Genomic DNA, 11,778 nt, shown 5'->3' on the forward strand with positions numbered 1-11,778 from the left:
GTTCCAAATATTCCTGTTCTACGATGGACAAACTGTTGTATTTATATCGTATTTTATGCTTCTGGCGTTGTCATCTAAGGACCTAACTATTCGATCTGGTGGAGCAACGCTCTAGAGTGAAGACTAGGTTGCCCGGTACGTAGAAATGACCATTACTTTCACACTGTTTGCAAATATACATTATATAGGATGGAAAAGCTGTTGTATTTATATCGTATTTTATGCTTCTGGCGTTGACTTCTTCCAAACCCTAACTCTTCCGTCTGGTGGAACAACGCCCTGGGCTAAAGCCCAGGTTGCGCGGAACGTAGAAATGTCCATAACGTTCACACTGGTAGCAATTATTCGTTTTATACGATGGAAAAACTGTTTTATTTATACCGTATTTTATGCTTCTGGCGTTGACTTCTTGGGCCCTAACTATTCCATCTGGTGGAACAACGCCCTAGGGTAAAGCCCAGATTGCGCGGAACGTAGAAATGACCATAACTTTCACACTGGTAGCAATTATTCGTTTTATACGATGGAAAAACTGCTTTATTTATTTTGTATTTTATGCTTCGGGCGTTGACTTCTAAGGCCCTAACTATTCGATCTGGTGGAGCAACGCCCTAGAGTGAAGACTAGGTTGCCCGGAACGTAGAAATGACCATCGCTTTCAAACTGGATGCAATTAATCCTGTTATACGATGGAAAAACTGTTGTATTTTTATTGCATTTTATGCTTCGGGCATTGACTTCTAAGTTCCAAACTATTCAATCTGTTGGAGCAGCGCCCCAGGGTGATGCCTAGGTTGCCCGGAAAGTAGAAATGACCATAACTTTCATACTGGTTGCAATTATTCGTTTTATAAGATGGAAAAACTGTTGTATTTATATTGTATTTTATGCTTCGGGCATTGACTTCTAAGGCCCTAACTATACAATCTGTTGGAGCAACGCCCTAGGGTGAAGCCTTGGTCGCCCGGAAAGTAGAAATGACCATAACTTTCGCACTGGTTCCAAATATTCCTGTTCTACGATGGACAAACTGTTGTATTTATATCGTATTTTATGCTTCTGGCGTTGACTTCTAAGGACCTAACTATTCGATCTGGTGGAGCAACGCTCTAGAGTGAAGACTAGGTTGCCCGGTACGTAGAAATGACCATTACTTTCACACTGTTTGCAAATATACATTATATAGGATGGAAAAGCTGTTGTATTTATATCGTATTTTATGCTTCTGGCGTTGACTTCTTCCAAACCCTAACTCTTCCGTCTGGTGGAACAACGCCCTGGGCTAAAGCCCAGGTTGCGCGGAACGTAGAAATGTCCATAACGTTCACACTGGTAGCAATTATTCGTTTTATACGATGGAAAAACTGTTTTATTTATACCGTATTTTATGCTTCTGGCGTTGACTTCTTGGGCCCTAACTATTCCATCTGGTGGAACAACGCCCTAGGGTAAAGCCCAGATTGCGCGGAACGTAGAAATGACCATAACTTTCACACTGGTAGCAATTATTCGTTTTATACGATGGAAAAACTGTTTTATTTATTTTGTATTTTATGCTTCGGGCGTTGACTTCTAAGGCCCTAACTATTCGATCTGGTGGAGCAACGCCCTAGAGTGAAGACTAGGTTGCCCGGAACGTAGAAATGACCATCGCTTTCAAACTGGATGCAATTAATCCTGTTATACGATGGAAAAACTGTTGTATTTTTATTGCATTTTATGCTTCGGGCATTGACTTCTAAGTTCCAAACTATTCAATCTGTTGGAGCAGCGTCCCAGGGTGATGCCTAGGTTGCCCGGAAAGTAGAAATGACCATAACTTTCATACTGGTTGCAATTATTCGTTTTATAAGATGGAAAAACTGTTGTATTTATATTGTATTTTATGCTTCGGGCATTGACTTCTAAGGCCCTAACTATTCAATCTGTTGGAGCAACGCCCTAGGGTGAAGCCTAGGTCGCCCGGAAAGTAGAAATGACCATAACTTTCATACTGGTTGCAATTATTCGTTTTATATGATGGAAAAACTGTTACATTTATACTGTATTTTATGCTTCTGGCGTTGACTTCTAAGGCCCTAACTATTCGATCTGGTGGAGCAACGACCTAGAGTGAAGCCTAGGGTGCCCGGTACGTAGAAATGACAATTACTTTCACACTGTTTGCTATTATTCATTTTTTACGATGGAAAAGCTGTTGTATTTATATTGTATTTTATGCCTCTGGCGTAGACTTCTAAGGCCGTAGCTATTTGATGTGGTGGAGCAACGCCCTAGAGTGACGCCCAGGTTGCCCGGAAAGTAGAAGTGGCCATAACTTTCATACTGGTTGCAATTATTCGTTTTATACGGTGGAAAAACTGTTGTATTTATATTGTATTTTATGCTTCTGGCGTTGACTTCTAAGGCCCTAGCTTTTCGATCTAGTGGAGCAACGCCCTAGAGTGAAGCCTAGGTTGCCCGGAACGTAGAAATGACCATCACTTTCAAACTGGTGGCAATTAATCCTATTAGACGATGGAAAAACTGTTGTATTTTTATTGCATTTTATGCTTCGGGCATTGCCTTCTAAGGCCCAAAATATTCAATCTGTTGGAGCAACGCCCTAGGGTGAATCCTAGGTTGCCCGGAAAGTAGAAATGACCATAACTTTCACACTGATTGCTATTATTCGTTTTATACAATGGAAAAACGGTTCCATTTATTTTGTATTTTATGCTTCGGGCGTTGACTTCTAAGGCCCTAACTGTTGAATCTGGTGGAGCAACGCCCTAGAGTGAAGCCTAGGTTACCCGGAACGCAGAAATGACCACAACTTCCGCACTGGTTGCAAATATTCCTGTTCTACGATGGACAAACTGTTGTATTTATATCGTATTTTATGCTTCTGGCGTTGACTTCTAAGGCCCTAACTGTTTGATCTGGTGGAACAACGCCTTAGAGTGAAGCCTAGGTTGCCCGGAACGTAGAAATGACCATTACTTTCACACTGGTTGCAATTATTCGTTCTATACGATGGAAAAACTTTTGTACTTATATTGTATTTTATTCTTCTGGCGTTGACTTCTTAGGCCCTAACTATTCGATCTGGTGGAGCAACGCCCTAGAGTGAAGACTAGGTTGCCGGGAGCATGGAAATGACCAATACCTTCACACTGTTTGCAAATATACATTATATACGATGGAAAAGGTGTTGCACTTATATTGTGTTTTATGCTTCTGGCGTTGACTTCTTAGGCCCTAACTATTTAATCTGGTAGAGCACCGCCCTAGAGTGAAGCATAGGTTGCCCGGAACGTAGAACATACCATTACCTTCACACTGGTTGCAATTATTCCTGTTATACGATTGAAAAACTGTTGCATCTTTATTGTATTTTATGCTTCTGGCGTTGACTTCTAAGGCCCTAACTGTTCCATCTGGTGGAGCAACGCCCTAGAGTGAAGCGTGGGCTGCCCGGAACGTAGAAATGACCATAACTTTCACACTGGTTGCTATTATTCGTTTTATACGATGGAAAAACTGTTATATTTATAATGTATTTTATGCTTCTGGCGTTGGCATCTTAGGCCCTAACTATTCGATCTGGTGGAACAACGACCTAGAGTGAAGCCTAGGTTGCCTGGAACGTTGAAATGACCATTACTTTCACACTGTTTACAGTTATTCCTGTTATACGATGGAAAAGCTTTTGCATCATTATTGTATTTTATGCTTCTGGCGTTGACTTCTTAGGCCCTAACTATTCCATCTGGTGGAGCAACGCCCTAGTGTGAAGGGTAGGTTGCCCTGATCGTAGAAATGACCATGACTTTCACACTGGTAGCAATTACTCGTTTCATACGATGGAAAAACTGTTCTATTTATATATTATTTTATGCTTCGGGCGTTGACTTCTAAGGCCCTGACTATTCGATATGGTGGAGCAACGCCCTAGAGTGAAGCCTAGGTTGCCCGGAAAGTAGAAATGACCATAACTTTCATACTGGTTGCAATTATTCGTTTTATATGATGGAAAAACTGTTGTACTTAAATTGTATTTTATGCTTCTGGCGTTCACTGCTTAGGCCCTAACTATTCGATCTGGCGGAACAACGCCCTGGAGTGAAGCCTAGGTTGCCCAGGACGTAGAAATGACCATAACTTTCACACCGGTAGCAACTATTCATTTTATACAATGGAAAAACTGTACTATTTATTTTTCATTTTATGCTTCGGGCGTTGACTTCTAAGGCCCTAACTGATTGATCTGGTGGAGCATCGCCCAGAGTGAAGCCTAGATTGACCGGAACGTTGAAATGAACATAACTTTCACACTGATTGCTATTATTCGTTTTATACGATGGAAAAACTGTTACATTTATATTGTATTTAACGCTTCTGGCGTTGACTTCTAAGGCCCTAACTAGTCAATCTGTTGGAGCATTGCCCTATGGTGAAGCCTAGGTTGCTCGGAAAGTAGTAATGACCATAAGTTTCATACTGGTTGCAATTATTCGTTTTATACGGTGGAAAAACTGTTGTATTTATATTGTATTTTATGCTTCTGGCGTTGACTTCTAAGGCCCTAGCTTTTCGATCTAGTGGAGCAACGCCCTAGAGTGAAGCCTAGGTTGCCCGGAACGTAGAAATGACCATCACTTTCAAACTGGTGGCAATTAATCCTATTAGACAATGGAAAAACTGTTGTATTTTTATTGCATTTTATGCATCGGGCATTGCCTTCTAAGGCCCAAAATATTCAATCTGTTGGAGCAACACCCTAGGGTGAATCCTAGGTTGCCCGGAAAGTAGAAATGACCATAACTTTCACACTGATTGCTATTATTCGTTTTATACAATGGAAAAACGGTTCCATTTATTTTGTATTTTATGCTTCGGGCGTTGACTTCTAAGGCCCTAACTGTTGAATCTGGTGGAGCAACGCCCTAGAGTGAAGCCTAGGTTGCCCGGAACGCAGAAATGACCACAACTTCCGCACTGGTTGCAAATATTCCTGTTCTACGATGGACAAACTGTTGTATTTATATCGTATTTTATGCTTCTGGCGTTGACTTCTAAGGCCCTAACTGTTTGATGTGGTGGAACAACGCCCTAGAGTGAAGCCTAGGTTGCCCGGAACGTAGAAATGACCATTACTTTCACACTGGTTGCAATTATTCGTTCTACACGATGGAAAAACTTTTGTACTTATATTGTATTTTATTCTTCTGGCGTTGACTTCTTAGGCCCTAACTATTCGATCTGGTGGAGCAACGCCCTAGAGTGAAGACTAGGTTGCCGGGAGCATGGAAATGACCAATACCTTCACACTGTTTGCAAATATGCATTATATACGATGGAAAAGGCGTTGCACTTATATTGTGTTTTATGCTTCTGGCGTTGACTTCTTAGGCCCTAACTATTTAATCTGGTAGAGCACCGCCCTAGAGTGAAGCATGGGTTGCCCGGAACGTAGAAATGACCATCACTTTCAAACTGGTGGCAATTAATCCTATTAGACAATGGAAAAACTGCTGTATTTTTATTGCATTTTATGCATCGGGCATTGCCTTCTAAGGCCCAAAATATTCAATCTGTTGGAGCAACACCCTAGGGTGAATCCTAGGTTGCCCGGAAAGTAGAAATGACCATAACTTTCACACTGATTGCTATTATTCGTTTTATACAATGGAAAAACGGTTCCATTTATTTTGTATTTTATGCTTCGGGCGTTGACTTCTAAGGCCCTAACTGTTGAATCTGGTGGAGCAACGCCCTAGAGTGAAGCCTAGGTTGCCCGGAACGCAGAAATGACCACAACTTCCGCACTGGTTGCAAATATTCCTGTTCTACGATGGACAAACTGTTGTATTTATATCGTATTTTATGCTTCTGGCGTTGACTTCTAAGGCCCTAACTGTTTGATGTGGTGGAACAACGCCCTAGAGTGAAGACTAGGTTGCCCGGAACGTAGAAATGACCATTACTTTCACACTGGTTGCAATTATTCGTTCTATACGATGGAAAAACTTTTGTACTTTTATTGTATTTTATTCTTCTGGCGTTGACTTCTTAGGCCCTAACTATTCGATCTGGTGGAGCAACGCCCTAGAGTGAAGACTAGGTTGCCGGGAGCATGGAAATGACCAATACCTTCACACTGTTTGCAAATATGCATTATATACGATGGAAAAGGCGTTGCACTTATATTGTGTTTTATGCTTCTGGCGTTGACTTCATAGGCCCTAACTATTTAATCTGGTAGAGCACCGCCCTAGAGTGAAGCATAGGTTGCCCGGAACGTAGAACATACCATTACCTTCACACTGGTTGCAATTATTCCTGTTATACGATGGAAAAACTGTTGCATCTTTATTGTATTTTATGCTTCTTGCGTTGACTTCTAAGGCCCTAACTGTTCCATCTGGTGGAGCAACGCCCTAGAGTGAAGCCTAGGTTGCCCAAACGTAGAAATGACCAGTACATTCACACTGGTTGCAATTATTCGTCTTATACGATGGAAAAGCTGTTGTATTTATATCGTATTTTATGCTTCTGGCGTTGACTTCTTAGGCCCTAACTATTCCATCTGGTGGAACAACGCCCTAGGGTGAAACCTAGGTTGCCCGGAACGTAGAAATGACCATGACATTTACACTGGTTGCTATCATTCGTTTTATACGATAGAAAAGCTGTTGTATTTATATTGTATTTTATGCTTCTGGCGTTGACTTCTTAGGCCCTAACTGTTCAATCTGGTGTATCAACGCCCTAGGGTGAAGCCTAGGTTGCCCGGAAAGTAGAAATGACCATAACTTTCACACTGGTTGCAATTTTTCGTTTTATACGATGGAAAAGCTGTGGCATCTTTATTGTATTTTATTCATCTGGGGTTGACTTCTAAGGCCGTAGCTATTAGGTGTGGTGGAGCAACGCCCTAGAGTGACGCCTAGGTTGCCCGGAACGTAGAAATGACCATTACTTTCACAATGTTTGCAATTATTCACTTTATACGATGGAAAAACTGTTGTACTTATATTGTATTTTATTCTTCTGGCGTTGACTTCTTAGGCCCTAACTATTCGATCTGGTGGAACAACGCCCTAGGGTGATGCCTAGGTTGCCCGGAACATGGAGATGACCATTACCTTAACACTGTTTGCAAATATACATTATATACGATGGAAAAGCTGTTGTATTTACATTGTGTTTTATGCATCTGGCGTTGACTTCTTAGGCCCTAGCTATTTAATCTGGTAGAGCACCGCCCAAGAGTGAAGCATAGGTTGCCCGGAACGTAGAACATACCATTACCTTCACACTGGTTGCATTTATTCCTGTTATACGATTGAAAAACTGTTGCATCTTTATTGTATTTTATGCTTCTGGCGTTGACTTCTAAGGCCCTAACTGTTCCATCTGGTGGAGCAACGCCCTAGAGTGAAGCGTGGGCTGCCCGGAACGTAGAAATGACCATATCTTTCACACTGGTTGCTATTATTCGTTTTATACGATGGAAAAACTGTTATATTTATAATGTATTTTATGCTTCTGGCGTTGGCATCTTAGGCCCTAACTATTCGATCTGGTGGAACAACGACCTAGAGTGAAGCCTAGGTTGCCTGGAACGTAGAAATGACCATTACTTTCACACTGTTTACAGTTATTCCTGTTATACGATGGAAAAGCTTTTGCATCATTATTGTATTTTATGCTTCTGGCGTTGACTTCTTAGGCCCTAACTATTCCATCTGGTGGAGCAACGCCCTAGTGTGAAGGGTAGGTTGCCCTGATCGTAGAAATGACCATGACTTTCACACTGGTAGCAATTATTCGTTTTATACGATGGAAAAACTGTTCTATTTATATATCATTTTATGCTTCGGGCGTTGCCTTCTTAGGCCCTAACTATTCGATTTTGTGGAACAACGCCCTAGAGTGAAGCCTAGGTTGCCTGGAACGTAGAAATGACCATCACTTTCACACGGGTTGCAATTATTCCTGTTATAGGGTGGAAAGACTGTTGTATTTTTATTGTATTTTATACTTCAGGCGTTGACTTCTGAGGCCATAGCTATTCGATGTGGTGGAAGAACGCCATACAGTGAAGCCTAGGTTGCCCGGAACGTAGAAATGACCATAAGTTTCATACTGGTTGCAATTATTCGTTTTATACGATGGAAAAACTGTTGTATTTATGTTGTATTTTATGCTTCTGGCGTTCACTTCTTAGGCCCTAACTATTCGATCTGGTGGAACAACGCCCTAGGGTGAAGAGTAGGTTGCCCGGAACGTAGAAATGACCATAACTTTTACACTGGTAGCAATTATTCGTTTTATACAATGGAAAAACCGTTCTATTTATTTTGTGTTTTATGCTTCGGGCGTTGACTTCTATGGCCCTAACTGTTTGATCTGGTGGAACAACGCCCTAGAGTGAAGCCTAGGTTGCCCGGAACGTAGAAATGACAATAACTTTCACACTGGTTGCTATTATTCGTTTTACACAACGGAAAAACTGTTATATTTATATTGTATTTTATGCTTCTGGCGTTGACCTCTTAGGCCCTAACTATTCGATCTGGTGGATCAACGCCCTAGAGTGAAGCCTAGGTTGCCCGGAACGTAGAAATGTCCATAACTTTCACACTGGTTGCAATTATTCGTTTTATACGATTGGAAAGCTGTTGTATTTATATTGTATTTTATGCTTCTGGCGTTGACTTCTTAGGCCCTAACTATGCCCTCTGGTGGATCAACGACCTAGAGTGAAACCTACGTTGTCGGGAACGTAGAAATGACCATTACTTTCACACTGGTTGCAATTATTCCTGTTATACGATGGAAAAACTGTTGCATCTTTATTGTATTTTATGCATCTGGCGTTGAGTTCTAAGGCCCTAACTATTCCATCTGGTGGAACAACGCCCTAGGGTGAAGCCTAGGTTGCCCGGAACGTAGAAATGACCATAACTTTTACACTGGTAACAATTATTCGTTTTATACAATGGAAAATCCGTTCTATTTATTTTGTGTTTTATGCTTCGGGCGTTGACTTCTATGGCCCTAACTGTTTGATCTGGTGGAACAACGCCCTAGAGTGAAGCCTAGGTTGCCCGGAACGTAGAAATGACAATAACTTTCACACTGGTTGCTATTATTCGTTTTATACAATGGAAAAACTGTTATATTTATATTGTATTTTATGCTTCTGGCGTTGACTTCTGAGGCCGTTGCTATTCGATGTGGTGGAAGAACTCCATAGAGTGAAGCCTAGGTAGCCCGGAACGTAGAAATGTCCATATCTTTCGCACTGTTTGCAATTATTCATTTTATACGATGGCAAAGCTGTTGTATTTATTTTGTATTCTATGCTTCTGGCGTTGACTTCTTAGGCCCTAACTATTTGATCTGGTGGATCAACGCCCTAGGGTGAAGCCTAGGTTGGCAGGAATGTAGAAATGTCCATAACTTTCACACTGGTTGCAATTATTCGTTTTATACGATTGAAAAGCTGTTGTATTTATATTGTATTTTATGTTTCTGGCGTTGACTTCTTAGGCCCTAACTATTCCCTCTGGTGGATCAACGCCCTAGAGTGAAACCTACGTTGCCGGGGACGTAGAAATGACCATTACTTTCACACTGGTTGCAATTATTCCTGTTATACGATGGAAAAACTGTTGTATTTTTATTCCATTTTATGCTTCGGGCATAGACTTTTAAGGCCCTAACTATTCGATCTGGTGGAACAACGCCCTAGGGTGAAGCCTAGGTCGCCCGGAACATGGAAATGACCATTACTTTCACACTGTTTGCAAATATACATTATATACGATGGAAAAGCTGTTGTATTTATATTGTGTTTTATGCATCTGGCGTTGACTTCTTAGGCCCTAACTATTTAATCTGGTAGAGCACCGCCCTAGAGTGAATCCTAGGTTGCCCGGAACGTAGAACATACCATTACCTTCACACTGGTTGCAATTATTCCTTTTATACGATGGAAAGACTGTTGCATCTTTATCGTATTTTATGCTTCTGGCGTTGACTTCTAAGGCCCTAACTGTTCCATCTGGTGGAGCAACGCCCTACAATGAAGCGTGGGCTGCCCGGAACGTAGAAATGACCATAACTTTCACACTGGTTGCTATTATTCGTTTTATACGATGGAAAAACTGTTATATTTATATTGTATTTTATGCTTCTGGCGTTGGCATCTTAGGTCCTAACTATTCGGTCTGGTGGAACAACGACCTAGAGTGAAGCCTAGGTTGCCTGGAACGTAGAAATGACCATTACTTTCGCACTGTTTACAGTTATTCCTGTTATACGATGGAGAAGCTTTTGCATCTTTATTGTATTTTATGCTTCTGTCGTTGACTTCTAAGGCCCTAACTACTCGATCTGGTGGAGCAACGCCCTAGAGTGAAGCCTAGGTTGCCCAAACGTAGAAATGACCAGTACATTCACACTGGTTGCAATTATTCGTCTTATACGGTGGAAAAGCTGTTGTATTTATATCGTATTTTATGCTTCTGGCGTTGACTTCTTAGGCCCTAACTATTCCATCTGGTGGAACAACGCCCTAGGGTGAAGCCTAGGTTGCCCGGAACGTAGAAATGACCATGACATTTACACTGGTTGCTATCATTCGTTTTATACGATAGAAAAGCTGTTATGTTTATATCGTATTTTATGCTTCTGGCGTTGACTTCTTAGGCCCTAACTGTTCGATCTGGTGGAACAACGCCCTAGGGTGAAGCCTAGTTTGCCCGGAAAGTAGAACTGACCATAACTTTCACACTGGTTGCAATTATTCGTTTTATACGATGGAAAATCTGTGGCATCTTTATTGTATTTTATTCATCTGGGTTTGACTTCTAAGGCCGTAGCTATTAGGAGTGGTGGAGCAACGCCCTAAAGTGACGCCTAGGTTGCCCGGAACGTAGAAATGACCATAACTTTTACACTGGTAGCAATTATTAGTTTTACACAATGGAAAAACTGTTCTATTTATTTTGTATTTAATGCTTCGGGCGTTGGCTTCTAAGGCCCTAACTGTTTGATCTGGTGGAGCAACGCCCTAGAGTGAAGCCTAGGTTCCTCCGAATGTGGAAATGACCATAACTTTCACACTGGATGCAATTATTCGTTTTATACGATGGAAAAACTGTTGTATTTATATTGTATTTTATGCATCTGGCGTTGACTTCTAAGGCACTAACTATTCGATCGGGTGGAGCAACGCCCTAGAGTGAAGCCTAGGTTGCCCGGAAGGTAGAATTGGCCATCACTTTCAAACTGGTTGCAATAATTCGTTTTATACGATGGAAAAGCTGTTGTATTTATGTTGTATTTTATGCTTCTGGCGTTCACTTCTTAGGCCCTAACTATTCGATCTGGTGGAACAACGCCCTAGGGTGAAGAGTAGGTTGCCCGGAACGTAGAAATGACCATAACTTTTACACTGGTAGCAATTATTCGTTTTATACAATGGAAAAACCGTTCTATTTATTTTGTGTTTTATGCTTCGGGCGTTGACTTCTATGGCCCTAACTGTTTGATCTGGTGGAACAACGCCCTAGAGTGAAGCCTAGGTTGCCCGGAACGTAGAAATGACAATAACTTTCACACTGGTTGCTATTATTCGTTTTACACAACGGAAAAACTGTTATATTTATATTGTATTTTATGCTTCTGGCGTTGGCTTCTAAGGCCCTAACTGTTTGATCTGGTGGAGCAACGCCAAAGAGTGAAACCTAGGTTGCCCGGAACGTAGAAATGACCATAACT

The sequence above is a fragment of the Calliopsis andreniformis genome, unplaced genomic scaffold (genome assembly GCF_051401765.1).
Source record: "Calliopsis andreniformis isolate RMS-2024a unplaced genomic scaffold, iyCalAndr_principal scaffold0008, whole genome shotgun sequence".
In the NCBI taxonomy this organism is placed as follows: Eukaryota; Metazoa; Arthropoda; class Insecta; order Hymenoptera; family Andrenidae; genus Calliopsis; species Calliopsis andreniformis.